Below are 7,083 nucleotides of genomic sequence, written 5' to 3' on the forward strand. Positions count from 1 at the left end.
GGAAGGAAGGAAGGAAGGAAGGAAGGAAGGAAAGAAAAAAGAAAAGAAAAGAAAGAAAGAAAAGAAGGAAAAGATGTAAAGAGTATAATGATAGTTACCGGAGGATGAGTGGTTAGGAGGTTGAGGGTAGTGGGAAGTTGTTAGTTAAAGGATACGTATTTATAGTTAGATAGGAGGAATAAATTCCAGAGGTCTATTGTACAGCATGGTAACTATAGTTAATGATGATAGATTGTATCTTGGAAAATTCTAAGAGAGTAGATTTTAAGTGTTCTCACCACAAAAATGGTAACTACATGAGGTAATAAATTTGTTAATTAGCTAAGTTTAACTATTCCACAATGTATATATACTTCCAAACATCATGATGTACACAGTAAATATATAACATTTTATATATCAATTTAAAAACTAATTTGAAAGAAAGAGAAACGCAAGGCAGAAAAAAATGTGTGAGTGGCTTTGAAGAAACTATTAGTTCATTACAATGTTGGGTGAAGGAAGCTACTAGTCTTACCTGAGCTGTGTTTGATGATGCAAACCGTACCCTGCTTCTATCACTTTTTCAAGTTTCTTGGCCTCTGGAACAGAGATCATTTTAATAGTTATAGGGTTCTTATGTCAATTTTATGAGCTAGTGAATGTAAAGTGCTTAACACTATGCCTGGCACATAGTAAACTTTAATATATATGGGCAACTATAACAATAAAATTAATATTTGTTGGTATCATTATTAAGCAGTGTAACACTCATACTTCTCTGTGACTGGAATGAGCCTTTTTACATTATCTGCATATTTTTTGTCCTAGGAATACCCAGCTTGAGTTCTGGATATGTCCTCTGAGAAGGTCCCCATGTCACTGACCATGGAGGACCATGCATGACCACTGCATTGGAGGCCAATGCAGATACTGGAGGAAGGTTCCATGGTAGCTAAGTGTGGACAAGCTAATCACTGAAGTTCCCTGATGCAGAGCTGATAATCTCTCTGGAGTTGGATAGAAGACTGTGCTGCCTTGAAGCTCTGAGAGATGCCATGCCAATTCAAGGCAAGGTCTTTATTGTTGAAATTCTTGCATAATGACATCTTTATTCAGGTGAAAATACAGGGTGAATTTCAACTGTATGATACTGCTTATGTTCATCAGACATGTTATTTGTCTTTACAAAGACTGGTTTCAATAAACTGGCTGTGTAACTGATATTAAATAAACATGGAATTTTACACATTCATAATATTTGGTTTCTTGTGATTCTGATGAACTATACTTTCAAGCATTGTCAGTTCATCCTCATTTACAAAGAAACATTTGCTGTAGCAGAGTGATGTAGTGACTTGCTTTACTTAAGATAAGTCAACTTTTCTATTCAATGCTTAATGTGAAACTGACTTAAAAATGTTCTTTTAGGCCCCATTTACATTTCTCTTTGTATAACATGCATTATACTATTTTAACTTAATACTGTGGCTACATAAAGCAAAGACATTCTAATTCTGTTTTTAATTTATTGTTTTGCAAGATAAATAATTTTTAATGCACTAATAAAGCTAAGGAGTTCATATTAAAAGACATATTATATGACCTACTGAAGTTGATGTATGGAAACTGACTATCTTAAAAGTAATTTTGTAAAATTATTTTGTATAAAATTGACTTTCTTGTATGAATTCTTGACAACAAATATAAAACAAAAGGAAGTTGAAACTCCTTCTACATCCTTCTACACACTGAAGAGAGTTAATTGAATTCTGAAAAACTGAATTGAAAAAACTTCATGGTTTTTGTGTTTCTTAGAAAAAGAAATCAGATGAATAGTAAACATTTCATTTGCACATATCTACTTCTGGCTACCTATTTAAAATGTACTTTTTCAAAGTACACCTAGTTTTTTCACATCTTTAAAGTGATATCATTTTATTTGTGGATTTATTAATGAGATGTTTTCATTTTGCCATCCAGGAAAAGAAATGTCATGGATTTTTTTGTTTTGTTTTGTTTTGAGGTGGTGAAGCCTGAAGATATGCAACCCTGAGCCCATGCTCCATCATCCTATAACCTCTTTCCATTCCAGGCACCCTGTAAGCACTCATCTACATCTCAAAGATGAAAGCTATGAAAGGGCAAATAAATATGCCAAGAATTAAAGTTCCTTTAACCTTAAAAGGGGTTATTTAAAACAGGCACTCCTGGCGTACCATGACCAACTAAGGTCCACATACTGGCATGTGTTGGATATGCTGCCTTTATAGAAAGGCACCAAGAAGATGCTGAGGAGGGGAAAGTCAACCAGCTAGTTCAGAGCACGTTTCAAACAACAGGGTAATGGTGTCTTCATACCTAACATCTGATTTTTAGTTTTGAAATTGTAGTGGTGGTGATGGAGAGGATAACCAGTGAGGGGAGAGGGGAATTGATGAACCTAAAAAGCAGAAGTAAAAAAATAAAGAAAGTCTGTAGGCATTTTAGTGACAAAATGCTGATTCTTATGGCCACACTTCAAAGCATGCTAGGACAAGCTTGCAAGGGCCAGCAGGATTATTTAAAAGGCTTAGAATTTTGAATATTTTTTTTTTAACAAATCCTTTTCTTTCTCTTTTATTTTTTCCCTGACCACTAAACTATCAGAAAAAAAAAAAAATGCCATCTTTTAGATTGGGTTACTTTGGTGGATGAGTAACCTCACCCATTCCTAGGATTCTTTTCTTTTGACTAGTTTCATTTTTCAGGCTGTGACCTTTCCCTGACCTCGGCCCCAAACTCCAGGTCACCTTTCTGTAGCCCTGGTGTAGCACTGAATTGAGAGCTTACCAGATTGTTGGCACTGGTTAAGTGGTACTGAGCACAATCGTCCTCTTTCATAAGCAGGAGGGAAGTTTCCTTTCCTAGGATTGAGAGAGCTGGCTGACTTATGCCCCCTTTTCATTTTGTTGTTCAGTAATTTTCCGTCTGACCATATCTGCAAACTAGTTGCCTTGCAGGAAAGTGACATGCACCACTGAGGCAAAAAGAAAAACAAAAAGACTGTTTATTGGCATCAGCACAACTTTCAATGGTACTTCAAAACAGATTCATTTGATAGTGAAATGTTAGTTATTTGCCCCAAATAATTAAAATGTTTAATTGATTAAAGCTTAATCTCAGCTATGTAAATATTTCTATGCTTTTTTATTTGTTAAATTACACTCTCCTGAATAAAATTATTATGTGAACACCTAGCTATGCCAGTCTTCAATTCACCCTCAAATTACCCTAGGAAAGATCTCCTTTTACCTCAACATGAAAACAAGTTTTTCCCAAGTTTTCAAATAGTGGGAAAAACATCATTTGATTAGACCTCAGTAGGAGACCTTAAATACCCTCTATCATTTGGCCTTTATGTTGCCACATAGCCGTGGCCCTACCAACAGGATAGGCACTTTTGATGTTCTAGGATGTTCTGCTATTTCTTCTCCAGGAGGAAACCTGTTTAATGGGTCCTAATGCTAAGACCCCAGGGTTACAGTGTTTTAGTCCATTTGAGCTGCTATCAAAAATATAAACAGTAGAAATTTATTTCTCACAGTTCTAGAGGCTGGGAAGTCCAAATCAAAGCACCAGGAGATTTCATGTCTGCTGAGGGCCTGCTTTCTGCTTCATAAATGATGACTTCTAGGTGGGTCCTCACATGAAGGAAGGGGCAAACAAACTTCTTTTGGCCTCTTTTATGAGGGTGCTAATCCCATTCATGAGGTCTCTGCCCTTATGACCTAATCACCTCTTAAAGGCCCTACCTCTCAATACTATTGTATTGAGGATTAGGTTTCAACATAAGAATTTGGGGGGAACTCAAACATTTAGATGACAGTATACAGTGGATGGCAAACTCTAGCATGTCACACAGTAATGCAAGACCAGTGTACCAACCTGTCTCTTTTGAATAAATCAATGTGGTAATATTGATGATTTCCAAAGCCTCCCTTTTGTATTCTGTATTTGCTACCATTATAAGGATGTCAGCACTATAGAACAAAAAAAGAAGAAAAAGGCAAAAGAAGAAGGATCTCAATAGCTAATGGGAAGAATTAAGCTAATCCCTTATCTTGCCATCCAGTTTTGTCAGTTTTTGGAAAAATAGTGCTTCAAATTATTTTTCTAATGAATAGACTCATGTCTTATGTTTGGGCATTTAATTAGGCCCAAGGGGGTAAAAGGTGGAAGTTTTTAATATTATTTTGCTATGCAAAATACACAGGAATATTTCCACTATATTAGGTAATTCTATATCAAATACACTTGTGATTCTAAGCCGCCTGGCTTTGGTTCGGCAGAATGCAACCATCAGTCAATGTTAGCTCCATGCAGCTGCATTGTTCCCTGTGCGCTCTAAAGCAATCAAACGAGTCTGCAAATGTTCTTCAAAGAATACATCTAGAATGTTACTTCGTTAAACATCTCCTTGGCATTCATTCTATTTTCCACTTTGAATTGCTGCATTTAGTTTTGTAATGACCTTCTATAGCTAGGAGGTTTTATTAACTCTTTGATCTTCTAGCTTTGGGATGAAAACAAAGAAAATATAAATGAGCACTTTGTGCACTGTCTTATAGAGGAGACCAGAAGAAAAAAGGAAATATATTTTCATCAAAAAGATTGGCTTGTGTGGAGACTTTCAGCCCTTCCCGTTCTTTTCTCCCTTTGAGTAAAATGCTTATCAATGTTGTACATGTGTTTGTTTTAATGTCTTCTTTATAACAAAGTCTTTGTTTCTCTTCTCTGTGGCTCTGGTAGTTGAGGTTAGGGTCAGATATCTCTTTATGGATTTTCTTTTTAAGAACATTTTCTATCTTTGGTTTCCTCTAACCCAGAGTATAATTCTTGGGAAATCTGTCATTGTATTTATGAGATACTGGAAGCCCTGCTCTGTTTCCAAGTATTCCTTTGCGTGTATCTACATGAGTGGTGAAGGGGAGGGCATCCCCAAGCTGGTAGACACCTGATACTATGCTAAGAAAAAGATTGAAAATTCTCTGTGTCCAAATCTCAGTTCTGCACTTCATCGTAACTGTGTCTGTGTATTCTGGAGCATTTGGCAGAGAACCTCACCATGTAGTTATCTTGCTTCCTCAGTCCTGAACTCATACCATTATTAACACATGGATGAAATACTGCCTTTCAAATTGATGATGTTTTCATCTTTTGTCACCCTCCCTTTTTTTACATACTTATGTGACTTTATCTTTTTTGGTCTTTATCACAACTTTGAAACAAAACTTTAGGTAAAATATTATAAAATGCTGAAGTCCTACTCCTAGCTTGAAACAGTAAAATAAATAAATAAATATAAATAAATAAACAAAAGATTATAAAATACCAACATTTATGATACAAATTAAACACAAAGAGTGGAAATAGTTACTCATCCGAACAAGCCTTTTCTTTTCCCCAATCTCATAATCAGCCATTCATTATATCAAACACTTTCTTTAGCATCTTGAAATTTGAAACTCTTCTTTGTTGTTAAATCTAAAGCAGCCTGAACTAAGAGCCTGGGGACTTTTTTGATTTGCTTAATCTAGACTTTAGAACAACAGGTGAGTTAGCTGTGTGCTGATAATATTATCTGGTTATTTTGCAGTGCCTTAGGTTAATTGGAAATGGAAAGCCATTATTCATCTCAAAGTGGCTTCATTAATTTTGGCTAAGTTTTCCTTTTGTTTGACTCATTTAACACTAATTGTGGTAGTGATGTGCTAAAACTATAAAACTATATAATTCCACTAGTCTCATCTGTTTTTCAGTGACGAAAAAATAATGAGTGACAGTTTAGTTAGGGGCCTCGACCAAGTAAGCTGAACTTAACATTAGAACCTGCGCCTTTTCATTTCCAGTCAGCTTTCATTTGCTTTCCTGGGTCAAAGAAGAAGGAAAAATGATCAACTATTGATATGGGAGACTCAGCTCTTCTTGATGAAACTCAAATGACATTTTCACCTGAAAGAGGAGTGGCAACTAGCTTAGCAAATCTTTTTCATATCCTCACTTGATGCCTTTCCATTGCTTTCTCCTTCTGGGAACATCCCTTCCTCATCTTCGTAATTCCTTATATTGTTCTGTACTTACTTGTATGTCATGCTTTAAGTTATAATTTCCATAAGCTGAAAACTTGCTTATTTCTAGAATATGTTTTAAAAATATTTCATAATGATATTGATAACTATAAAATGCTAAAAACTGTGAGACTGCTTCTATTTGAAACTTAAATTATAGATAAATAACTTACTTTTGAAAGTGTCTCAGTCTGGCAGCTGTGATCAGAAAGCAGTTTAAATTTACAAACTCCTTAAGAATGTTTCTAAATATTCTATTGAAATGCCTTTTTATAACAAAATATGTGATAGAGCAGTCAGTATATACATATATGCAATACTTTAATCTTGGGTACAATGCCAGATGACAAGCGAAGACATTAACAGAGCAGTTATTAAATGAAAATATAAGTAAGAAATGTTGAAATTTGAGATCTTGAAATAAAAATTACTTTAAATGGTCCCAGAGAGATTTGAAAATATTGGGAAGAAAAAAATCAAGGTACTTACAAATTTCTTCCTATTTTTACCTTTTGGTGGTCCAAATAGTTTGACACAGTATAACATTTATTCAGAGGCTAATAGTATTTTAAACCTATTTGATATTTTACACTTCTTTTAAAAATCTCAAAATACCTTTTTAAATAGTAATATTGTAAAGATTATACACAGGTCTACTAAACAGCTGAAGAGGAAAATATTTTATAGTGGGCAATGACAATCTTGTGCCACTTAACGATGAACAGTTTCTGAGAAACGTGTTGTTAGATAATTTTGTCATACAGACATCATAGAATGTATTTACACAGACCTAGAGGTTATAGCCTACTACATACCTAGGCTATGTGGTATAGGTTGTTGCTTCTAGACCAGAAGCCTGTACAGCATGTTACTGTACTGAATACTGTAGGCAATTGTAACACAATGGTATTTTTGTATCTAAACATATCTAAACATAGAAGAGGTACAGTGAAAATATGGTATAAAAGATTTTTAAAATGGGGGTTTGTCCATT

General features: G+C 34.8%; 2 long non-coding RNA genes across 2 annotated transcripts in view; one reads left to right on the plus strand and one right to left on the minus strand.

The window, feature by feature from the left end:
- The window catches only part of LOC105513387, a 26,897-nt gene extending 25,660 nt beyond the window's left edge, over positions 1-1,237 (plus strand). Inside the window, exon 2 of the long non-coding RNA XR_001002013.1 lies at positions 811-1,237. This is a non-coding gene — a long non-coding RNA (uncharacterized LOC105513387). The remainder of the gene's footprint in view (positions 1-810) is intronic.
- The window catches only part of LOC105513388, a 30,412-nt gene extending 26,744 nt beyond the window's left edge, over positions 1-3,668 (minus strand). Inside the window, exons 1-2 of the long non-coding RNA XR_001002014.1 lie at positions 3,564-3,668; positions 518-581 (exon numbers count right to left, since the gene is read on the minus strand). This is a non-coding gene — a long non-coding RNA (uncharacterized LOC105513388). The remainder of the gene's footprint in view (positions 1-517; positions 582-3,563) is intronic.
- Between the last annotated feature and the right edge of the window lie 3,415 nt (positions 3,669-7,083).

This window comes from Colobus angolensis, unplaced genomic scaffold (genome assembly GCF_000951035.1).
Source record: "Colobus angolensis palliatus isolate OR3802 unplaced genomic scaffold, Cang.pa_1.0 Scaffold23, whole genome shotgun sequence".
Classification (NCBI taxonomy): domain Eukaryota; kingdom Metazoa; phylum Chordata; class Mammalia; order Primates; family Cercopithecidae; genus Colobus; species Colobus angolensis.